General features: G+C 36.5%; 1 protein-coding gene across 1 annotated transcript in view; it reads right to left on the reverse strand.

Moving 5' to 3' along the window:
• Positions 1-12,071, reverse strand: part of LOC134535296 (uncharacterized) — a 75,008-nt gene that overhangs the window by 18,768 nt on the left and 44,169 nt on the right. The window lies entirely within an intron of this gene.

A 12,071-nucleotide genomic window follows, 5' to 3' on the forward strand; every position in this document is an offset into this window, starting at 1 on the left:
TAGCAGAATCCTGAAGTGTTTCAAGTGCTGTGCGTAGGCCTACTACTGGAAGCATTTCTGCGAATCTCTCAACAGCCACATGTTTTTCTGTCCATCGCGTCTCACAAAGAGAGATAAGCATTGAATGAGATGAGTTATTTTGATCCACAATTTTCTTCATAAGACTGTCTCTAAGTGGAGATTGACGAAAAAAAGTTTATTATACTTTTTATGGTTCCGATACAGTTCCTTATCATAGGTACCTCACTTGAATGCGCTAGAACCAAATTCAGAACGTGTGCCACACAGTGTAGGTACGAATTGCGCTTTTGGGTATTGTTCTGCGATAATTGTTCTCACGCCAAATTATAGCTTAAGAGATGCGTTATAATAGTCTTCGCTAACGCTTGAGCTGAAACATCTTCTACGTTGATAAATTCTAGAAAATCTTCTCGGATGACAGATTTTCCAGTCGAGCAGTCAGTCAACTTCTTCAAGGTGGGATTTCACTATCTCCTTTTTTGCAAAAAAATCCAAAAGTAATACTTCGTTTCATAATAAATTTTTATTCAAGAATAGACATTTAATAGCAACAAAATATGGCTTGAAAAAACATGTTGGCTGGCGAAAGCGCGTGGTTCTATCAAGGTCGCGAGACTCGACTGTTGTGCGCATGCGCAGTAAGCGCGTCGCGCGGGAGCAGGGTGCGGCGCATGCGCAGTATGAATGGTGCGCAGAAGTCGGGAGGGGGGATGTGGATGGCGCAGTGTCCACGTAGCATATATAGGTAGTTCAATATTGTGACACGTGCTCATATTTTGTGGCACAGATTATATTATCCGTCATCAATATTCTGCTAATTTTAATTATGTCGTATTCTAAGGGGGGGGGGGGGTTGTACCTCCTAAATACCCCCCCCCCCTTTCCTTATATACGCCCATGCTGATGGCCATCGAAACCGCGAATTTTGCAGGTCTCTAAAGATAGGCTATGGTGAAACTGTAAGCGCTAGTATACAATGATATTATTCATACCTGCGGTCTAATTAATACGAACTCCAACTCGAGCGAACGCCTCGGAAGTTTACGACTTTCAGACCAGTAATTCAAGCCAGTCAACTACGGCAGTGCATTAACCCGAGAGGCAGCTTCATGTTACATACGAGACTTCGCAGATCGGCTTCGGGTTCGGTTTTTTGCACAGTTCCTGTTCGTTGCGTAAGCCCTGTGTTACTCCGCGCGTGTTTTCCTCGTTCGTACGTCGCAACCGTAACCATAGCCTGAAAATAACGAGTCCTTTTATGAAGACATTCATACCAATTACACTTAAATTCAAGTTCGCAGTTGCGTACTTGCGTACTTCGCTTGCCCTTAGGGCATGCTTGACGAATCCGGAAGGATTAGGCAGTCGAACAGATTGTTCAAATTTATTCAGAAAATTAATTTTATTTTAAATACAATGTTTAATTGAAATAACTTATTTTTAACACTTCTTTAGTGTCATGCAAATTCATGGCAATTTACTTTATGATTCTATATTTGTTTCGTATAGTTACGATTAGTATATATGTATTGGTTTAAACTTTCTTATTTACATGTAAAAATATTTATATTTATTTTCAATCAATTTATTAATAGGCTATCAGTCATAAGAAGTATGTTTTGGTATGTCCTGGGACAGGCTCCAGGCTGTGGTGAGTCGTGCCGGGTCAATGACCGATTGCTCTGACGTCACGGCTGCCATCTTGGACTCAAAAATTCCTCAAAATTACTCAAAATGTCTCAAAAATTTCCGTTTTGAGGAAAAATTTCTCGTTTACTTCCACAAAAATTCAAAATTAGGATTTCAAAAAACCTCAAAAGTCTTTTGCCTTAGAAAGAACACTTAATACTAAAAGCGGCTTAAAAGTCCTAAGAACTAGCCGCTCTAAGCCGCTGACGTCATCTAGGAGCATGTCTTAACCGTTGCAATTTTCGTTACGGCCGCCATCTTTAAAATCTTAATTTATTATCCTATTTTATTGGAAAAAATTTAAAATTTATAAAAAAATTCAATTAATAAAATTTTAATAAAAAATATTTAAAAACATACATTTATGACATGGAGCTCGGAGTCCTCGGTTCGAACGCGGTGAGGGCAAAAAAATGACGGCTGATCCTTTCCTCATGGTGGCTGCTGACAGAATGACCCCCCACCACTCATGTCAAGGTATATATATCGTCAGTTAATATGAAATCACGTCCGCCATCTTGAAAATTCGCAACTTTAAAGCTAGAAATTCGGGAAACATTGTTAAAATTATAAAAAATAATTAATAATTAAATTTTAATAAAAATCATTAAAAACACCGTTGCCCTTTTCGTTACGGTCGCCTTCTCGGAAAACCATAACTATTATGATAGAAAAATTGGAAAATAAATTTGACAATTATAATAAAATTTAATAATTGTATAAAAAAACTATTTAAAAAACTTACACCTTGATGTCCTCAGTTTGAACCCGCTAAGAGCAAAAATAATAAAAAACGTTGATGGATCCTTCTTCCATGAAAGCCACCTGCTGACTGACCCACCAATACCAAGGTATATCATTAGCTGGTATGATGTCATGTCCACCATCTTGTTTTCGTTTGCTGAAGGCTACCATCCTAGAGTGCGCTGACGCCATGTTAGTGTATTTTTTACTCGCTAGTGTGTAGTAATCATTTATTATTTCCGTGGCACCCATCATCTTGAAATTTGGTTGCCATCTTGGAATTGTGTAATTATTCAGATAGAAATTTGGGAAAAATTCCAAAATTTATAAAAAAAACATTAATTTACATATTTAATCGATACTTGGTACACACGAGAAGTATACACACATTCATTGTTTTTTATAATAATTGCATACTTCACTCGCAGTTATAGCCCTCGTGATGTCTCTTCCGGGGACAAGTACGTGTAAGTATATATTTCTGGTGAATCCGGACACGGCCTGAGTTTGTTTCTCATCGGTTGAGAGGGAAGGGGCAGAATGTATATTTTTATTTGTATTTGTTTTGTTGATAGCGACGTCTTAAGATATTATAAACAAATACAATACGGATCAGGGATATCAGGTTAGTATTCGGCCATGACCTATTATATGGAACCATGCCAGCATTTACCTGGGGCGTGGTCGTAACCAAGAGGATATATATATATTATATATATGATATAATAAATGATATATTATATCATATATGTTATATAACAAATGGTATATTATATCATATTTATTATCTATGACATATTATATATATTATATATTTTATTTTTCTCTTTAATATATAGATTAGAAATATTTTTTTATGTTGAAATAGTTAAAAAGTTACAGCATTATAATTTCTGGATGCTTCTAACTGTAATTATTTGAAATTAGTAGGGTTACATTTTGTTTCTCAGATTATTTCTTTTGAGGTTAATTAATTTTTAATTTAATTATTTTTTATTATTTTATTATTTAGTTATATATTTATTGATTTTTATTATTTCAAGTATTTTGGTAGGTGTTTTAATATGTTTTATGTTTATTTTCTTCTTTATTAGTTGTTAATAATCGTAGGCCTACACCTTTTGATTTTCCTGAGGGTAAATATAAATTTGTTTCTGGTTTTAATGTGTCTAGCACCTTACAAATACCAATAACTAATCCTCACAAAATATTATTCGAATAACGTTTGGTAAATAATATTTTATCTTATGTTATTGTATATTATTTTTATGGCCCTGTGGACCCCATGAGAGATGTTGAAATACCGGAAAATGTTCTTATTCCTTCGATCTGAATCCAACCCCCCTCCCCCTTTACTGTTTTGAGCTGGTTACGCCCTTGGGTCTGAGGTGATTTCGGATGAACTATGAAATGACTGAAACAAGGGTGAGAACCTCTGGAATGCGAATACAATGTCTTACCATTGCGCCTTCACGCCATCATCTAGGTAGTAAAAGAAGGGGGGAGAGATATAGAGATACACAGAGAGAGTTGGTGTGTGTGTGTGTGTGTAGGTGTGTGCGTGCGTGCGTGTGCGTGCAATACAAAGGCCCGGAGAAAATAATTTGGTTCTGACAATCTCCCCGTTATTTAATGTATAATATATATTTAACATACCACAGTTAAAGAACATTACAATACTATAAATGTGAATTTTGTGTATTGTGTATCTTGTAAGATTTCCAAAGAATTGTATTAGCAAAAGAATTGTAATTTCATTCTATTATGAGGATAAACTCATGCATTAAAAATAAAATCTCGAAGCTCAACCGAACCCTTTTATTACCCGGGCCATTTTGGCCCCCATTCCCCCTTCCACCCTTCTAAATTCAACCACATCTTATCTTGCTCCTACCTCTCGAAGGCCCTGAATGAAAGCTGACTTTTTTATGCTTGGTTCGATCAGCATTAAAGGAAATGCAATGTTACGCTGACACAAACGTGTCACGCTGCCGCAAACGTGAATTGATTTGATTCTTTTTTTTTCGAAGAAGATTGCGCAACTAAATGGCGGCGACAAGTAACGGAAGATTAATGACTGGTTCGCAAGGCGCAGAGCAAATTTTTTTTCTCTCACCCGTTGGCAAAATCAATAAGCATTCGGCCAATGTTTGCGTTCTCTAGCGCAAGCTCTATTTAAAAATAGATTGGGTTACCGGGAATGCATGATAAGTTAAGCGAACGTTATGTTATCACTAGGAAAGGTTACGATTGGCTTTTGACCCATCAACGTGCAAAAATTTTTGTAATCTGTCTTAACATGCAAAATATTTGAAGAGAAATAAGCCTGGTGCCATCCCATTTTTTTTGACGTGAAAATTCTTTAAAATCATACCGAAACATACGGCTACAGAACAGAACAGAAATTTGTTCCTTAATAGTTCCCTAACTATTAGTCTTATAGACGTAAGTGCGGTGTCATTATTTAACGTATTTAGTCATCTCGCTGATACGACCTTGAGTTTGCGTCGCGGGAGGCGGTTTGGCGGAGACGGGGAACCGCGCAGATTGGTCAAATCAGCGCTCTCGCTCCTTTCTACTCAGTGCAACTCACGACTAGACGTAATAACGCGGTGACTCGTGTGTTTTGTGTGTAGAGTTTATTTAGATCTATTAATTTAGGCCAAAAAATAATGTATTTCGGATAATATTTAAATGTAAAAACGTAAAGTATGTCTACAAAAAAAAGTATAAAATACAATATGTGAGCCTCAGCCCGTGTAATAATATAAATCACTCCTATAGCTGGGAAGAGGAGACTATGGGCCAGGCACAGGTGACCCAGTGTCCAGCGTGGAGCAAGCGAGACTGTCTCTGGAGCGTCGCAAAGCTGCCGCAGCGCTCAGTGAACGACGCCGACATCTACCACTGTTGTACCTGCACCAAGGAACATATATACCGCGTTTATACTAAAATTTCAATCCGGATTGAACCTGGAGTGGAGTGAGGAATCTAGATTGAACTTTTACTTAAAACACTTTGTTGTGGACTAAAGATAGAGTGAAGTGAGATAATCCACTCCACTTGTTGAGGTGGACTGGACTGAAGAATCCGGATTGAGATTTTACTTTAAACACGGACTGGAGTGAAAAGAAAACACGCACTGCAAGCCGCCGCCATATTGCATCGTTTATTATTGGTCTCGTTGCATTTCAAGCATAATTTGTGCAAATTGCAAATAAAGAGCAGAGAAATGTGTGGACAGAGATGGAAGTAGAGTTATTGTTGAACGTAATGATTGAAAAACATATTTTAAGATTGCTGGACGGAAAAAAGGGTAGATCGCACCACAAAATTTTCAGTCCATGTTGACTCCAACTTCGATCTTGTTTACATTTCAATCTGGATTGTGATATTTACCATAAACGCATTTCGTCAGTCTATGTTCGTTCCACATTCACTCCGAGTTCACTCCACTCCAGGTTCAATCCAGATTGAAATTTTACCCTAAACGAGGTAATAGAGTGAAGTTAGCACCATTCAGTGTCTGTTTTGTATTAAAAGTTTTAGTACTCGGTCAATGTCTCGTTTGGAATTCAATCCATTACATCAAGAGCGACTCGCTGACATAGACGTTTCACGTTAAACCAACGGCCGTGTGTCCCGACACAGCCCCATCCAATTTTTTTCTTTTTTAGACACGTATGCCTTAGGTAAGTTTTCGGTGATGTCTAATCCATTCGACTGCTGAGCAACATTGCAGGAGTTAGCGATAGTTTGCGCTGAACTGGGGTTAAACGTGTGTTCGTGGGTTGGGCAGTTTGGGAAATTGTTAGGTTTCCATGTTCTATACGTAGAGACCTGCAAAATTCGAGGTTTCGATGGCCTTCAGGATAGACTGCACATACCCCTGTACACTCGGGCAAATAGCGCAAGTTCATTGGCTGCCGACTTGTAAGTCGTCTCAGCTGGTTTGTCTGTGATTCGATCCTTCTTTGGTTGAGGGTTTATAACAACTGGTTGAGATTCGTCCAAATGAACAGTAAGCCAATAGCAAAATTATCTAAGAGGTATATGTGTTTGACTTATAGCCTATTACAGAATGAATCCGCGAATTTTGCAGGTCTCTACTATACGTTATAATTTAAGTGCCCTTGGAGCAACACGGGGGGTTTCTTGACGGGCTCATGGTTGGAGGAGGGGGGAAGCGACCACGCCAACGCGGTGGGCAAATGGAAGCGAGCGCTGTGGTCGGTTGTGGCGGAGGGGTGAAGGGGTTTATCTGGCGCGAGCATTTTCCCCGGCGATAGGAATCATGGAAAGTCGTCGCCGGTGAATTCTCCGAGGCCCCTGAACCGCGCCCCGCCGTATTGAGCTTGGAATCACAGCAACGCGACGACAGATGCGAAGCAAAAAACACGATTCAACAGCAAAAAAGACGCATCATATCGAACACGCCATTTTAAATCGCATGACAATCAGAATCCAATAAATAATAAAAATATTGCATTACATCACAATCGCATTGCATATACAACATCCACTAATGTTTACAAGTTGGTTCTAACAGATAATCATTTTAAGAAAAAGACATTTTCTTTCAAATTTAGATATTCTTTTCTCCAAAAATTCCCTTACGTAAACGAAATTAATAAATTTATTAATCAAATGTCTAAATAAAACATAAAAATTTAATAGTTTTTTTCACCAACGCACCAGTTTTCAGTAACATTGCGCAAGCGACGCTATGGCATTAGAAGAAAATATTTCTAATTGGAAAGTCTACCGCGTCCGCCCTTTTTGTCACCTCATGCGTTGCAAGCGATTGGTTAGAAAATTATTCACGTCCATCGCATTACGCCCATGGCGCATTCTTAGGAAGGCACTTTTTTCTACATATCGATATATCGGCCTTTGATACATCGTTTCAATGATATCGATACCGATTAAACATCAGATAGTGAAAATACTGATATTTACAATGTATAGAATTATCATCATAATAAAACGTTCATCCTATTTTTACTTATTATAAAATTATAATTTAGTAGATATGTAATATTGAGTTCTTGATAAATCTCAGCTTCTATAACGACATATCCTAACACTAATTTGACTCTTACTAACACGAAAAAGTTAAGTTTTGTGTTGGTGTTGTTTAATCGGTAATTCTGTGGGGCGGCACATTCCGTAATCTGGCAAAGACCGAACCTAAGCTCTAGCTCTGCAAAGCTCATTTATTCATTTATAACTCGTGATGAATTTTTGGAGACTACAACCGAATCACACAGAACGCACCATGATATCAGAAACTTATTCTAAACATTAACACTTGTATTTTTTGCATGCCATATTACGTAGCTTTTCGCAATTTGTTTTAAATATAACGTACTTTTATGTTAATAACTTGATATTCCCCTTAAAAATACATTTACGTCCGTCTGAATACCTGAGTCGTCTCTCAGCCTTGGTCAAAAACGTGCCGGAATACAGAGATTTTACTGTATAGAATAAAGACATCGCCATCGACATGTCTCACAAGTCAGCAGCCAATGTATGAGTGGATTTTCCCCGAGCACGTACAAGCCTAAGTTGTTCATCCTGGAGGTCATTGAAAACCTGCGAATGTTCCCGGTCCCCTACTAAAGACGAGAGCAGAGAGTTTTGGCTATCTTTATTATTTTTATTTCGGTTTTTTAATGCAACAAACTTGTTACTAATCGAATCCGAACCAACGATGATCCAACGAACTACATTTTAAAAAATCTGGTTTTAGATTATTATTTATAATATTTAACAGTTGTTGAGCTAACTTGGCAATTTATTAAATAGTTTTATTTCAACAGTGATTAAAATATAATTTTATAATTTACTATTAATTATATCTGATATAACGATGAACTTAAATTTGAAAATACATTTTTTTACAGCATAGTTTTTTTTAAACGTGTGAGGGGTTGTAAATTACAATATTGTAATGTTCTTTGAATCAATCTTGCAATGGGAAAGGTTTATTTTGGTAAAACATTATTTGGACGTATGTCATTGCTGGTCCACACTGTGTGTCATGGATGTAACCTGGAAAATGACTACACAAAAAAAACCAAAATGTCATTCCACATCGGCTGATTTGGCCTTGTTTTCTGTGTGTTTGTGTGTCCATTTTTCTTTGTTCATTTTCAGGTTTCCTCTATGACATACAGTGTAGACCAGCAATGGTGTATGTCCAAAATAATGTTTTAAATCAAACAAACTGTTGTTGAAATTATACTTCTTTAGGCGCGTTATGAAAAAATTATAAGAGTTAATTATTACAATGAGCGCGCGCCATGCAACAAAAATTTCACAGGATCAATATAATTACATACATACATACAAATAAAAATTATATATGAGCTTTTCAACCTTAAAATTTAGTAATTGATATTGAATACTGGTCCATATCATTCATAATATTTATTTATTATGATTATTATTAATATAAATTGCGTTTACAAACTTTTTCATGTGTGCTCATATAATTGTGGTTATGTTCCCGTATGTATAATTTTTTTGCATTTTAATGATGCATTATTATTTAATAAAGAATTGAAAGTAGTACATTTATTCAAACATTCGGCATATTTATCGATTTTCATTATTATTAAAATTGTTCCCTATCGTTTTACTAATTTAAATATTTTATTTAATACACGTGTTTATATTAATACTGAATACTGAGTATTTATTTAAAAATTTAATTTAGTTGAATTTATACTTTACCAACAGTATTTATATCACACTAGTCTTATTTTTATTATTTTATTTATATTAATTATTTGCTTGCAAAATTAAAGTTTTTTTTTTCCATGCCAAGTATGTATAACGTCTAACGCGTTTACATTAGTGCATGCACCCATATTTTTTTTTATTCATAGTTGTAGGTGGAGCATGATCATACGCATTTCTTTATATTTATTAGGTGTGATATAAATATGATGTTTTGATTATATTTTTTGAAAGGATATTTAACAATTGGGCAGGGAGGGGGAGAGATAGAGATAGAGAGAGAGCGGAGCTGAGATTCATGTTCTGCCGCCTGCGCCTTCGTCGTCGGGGGTCGGAGGTCTCCCCGCGTTCCTCGCGTGCCGCGGTCTCGCGCCCGACGTCCTCTGCCTGCCGTCGCGTCGGCGAGGCGACTGCCTCTCTCTCGCCCGGGAGAGCGAGCACCGCGCCTGGTCAGCGTCAAAGCCCTGTCGCACCTTCCAGTGTGTGGTGTCATGACGTCACTGGCGCAGCCATATTTCACCAGTTGGATGACTTGAGTTTCCATCAAGCATTTGCGTGTAGAACGAGTTCTGAAGTAAGACTGATGTTGGATGCGATCGGCCAAATAAAAATCGTGCCTAGCGAAAAGGGAAATGGTATCATTCATCTCAACGATTCCTTAATTAAAGTGGCTAAAAGAACGTGGCCGATAAAAGAGTTTAAAAGTTTTTAATTAATTTAACAATGTTGATATGAATGTCGTATTCTTAAACAATTTATACGAATAAAATATTTTTTTTTTCTATAACTTTAAAAAACTAAGAAATTTTATTTTACTATGTAACCAATATTATTGAGATTTAATTTTATTCGTGTTCAAAAAAATTAAAAATGCACAAGAATATTTACAAGTTTTAAAAATCCGTCCAGTACTGAGATGCATTATTTAATTTCAAAATTAGAGGAGGGGGGGAAGTTTGAGATAGCTCAGTTCAAAAATAAACTTCGATTGTGTGACTTGATTTAAAACTTATGAGGTTATCTGGACAAATAAATTTGGCGGGGAAAATGGGAAGCCATTTTCCGTCCAACACTTCCTACAACTCTTATTGTCAAATATGTTGAAGACAAATATTCGACAGTGCGACAGGGCCTGTAGTGAGGCGGGATGATAAGCGCGACGCTCGCAGGCAAAGCTGTCTTCTCATCGCGCATATGCCAACTACGAGACTTTAGCGGCAACCATAACATTTCTGGCGGAGGAACGAAGATAACGGTGTGATGCAAGTCCCTAGAGTGCTTTCAAGAATCTGTACCGGGTGTTTCATGCCCAAAAATTATTCTAAAAACACACGCATTTTAACCATTTTCACTTGTCTAGAAATTTTGTTTAAAAACTAAATACGGAAACAGAACTACTATTATGCCCTGAGCATATTTTAGAATGCTTTTCGTTCTTAAATAGCGTGGTTTTTGTTTTTCTGAACCTTTGCAAACCTTTTGCGTCCCGTGTAGGTGGCGCCCTTAAGGTGGACGCCATCTTTGTTCCAAACAGTTTATAGGTCAGAACCATCATTTAAATTTATAATATTGTATGATTGGCTTTTTTCAAGCAAAGTATATAAATTTATTAGAATTCCTGAAGTTATAACTGTAGTAATATTGTCAATAGATACTATTTTATGGTCTAGGAAAAACTCCTAGTGTGCGATCTCTACCACAACAAAGGACAAAGGCTGCTTCGCAGCAGGGCAAGTCGATTAATCTATTTTGGATAGTGACAAATTCCTGTTCTTGTTCTGCTGCAAAATTTATGCGTAAAGGTCAGAATTGAAAAGATTATCTAATTTTAGAAGATTTGGTGGTAGGAATATCAAAAATACCAATTTGGACTTGAGAGGTTGCAAGGAAGAATAGCTCTTCTTAGGCCGAAATCTACCATAACAAGTCTGTATTTAGCCTGCTAGTTCCTGGCGGTAATAAACACATAGCACTGATTTAACCACGTAGAGACTATATTTGCAGTTAAATACGATACGAGGAAATTCGCATGGTCTGACAATGTTATTAGATTTGTGGCTTTCAAAATGTTATGTTTTTGTTCAGGCGAGTCGTGTGGGTGATGACGGGTGTAACTGTTTCGTCGTCCGTGCTGTCTTCGTCCGTGCTGTCATCGCTGTGTCGTTAGGAGCTGTCCACTGACTCATTTTGGTCTTGTTGTTTTGCCTCTTTTTACACTTTTACAGTTTTTTTGTGTTCTTTTACATTATTTTACCGAATTAACTCCTTCGAAATATAATCTGTGTTTCACTGATTTCTTTTTGACAGAAGATAAATTTGCTTGTTTCCCGTGATTTTAAAATATTTACGTATTTAACACGTGAGTCGTAGTTTTCTGCGACCGACAAAATTTCTGATGGCGTACGTCATATTAAAAAAATATGTATATAATGTAGAATAAAACCTCATCTCTTTCAAGAGTGTTCTCATATAAAGCTGCCCGTGGCTAAAATACAGTAATATTAGCATGTTTCAAATGAGTCTTGACTAAGAAATGCTTTATTTGATAGTGAAAATCTTAAACTTACATTCTTAAAGAGGCCAACCATCTATGTGACAGTGGAAAAATCAAGTTTATTTATCAGTTAATTCGTATTGCTGTAAAAACTCTTCGTTTATGACAAACAGCATAATTATGTATTAATAAGGTAACTCCTACATAAAGTCAACGCAAATGTTAATGAAACTAAATTGTTTTGTTGATTTTATAAAGTTAATTATAAATTAATATTCTGGTTTCTACTGTACTTTTATCTTGCAACACAAAACTTTAGAGCTTAAAAAGTTGCTATGTAATTTTAATGACAATGTAAGCCATCATAATTTTTTTT

Source organism: Bacillus rossius, chromosome 8 (assembly GCF_032445375.1).
Source record: "Bacillus rossius redtenbacheri isolate Brsri chromosome 8, Brsri_v3, whole genome shotgun sequence".
NCBI classification, from domain to species: Eukaryota; Metazoa; Arthropoda; class Insecta; order Phasmatodea; family Bacillidae; genus Bacillus; species Bacillus rossius.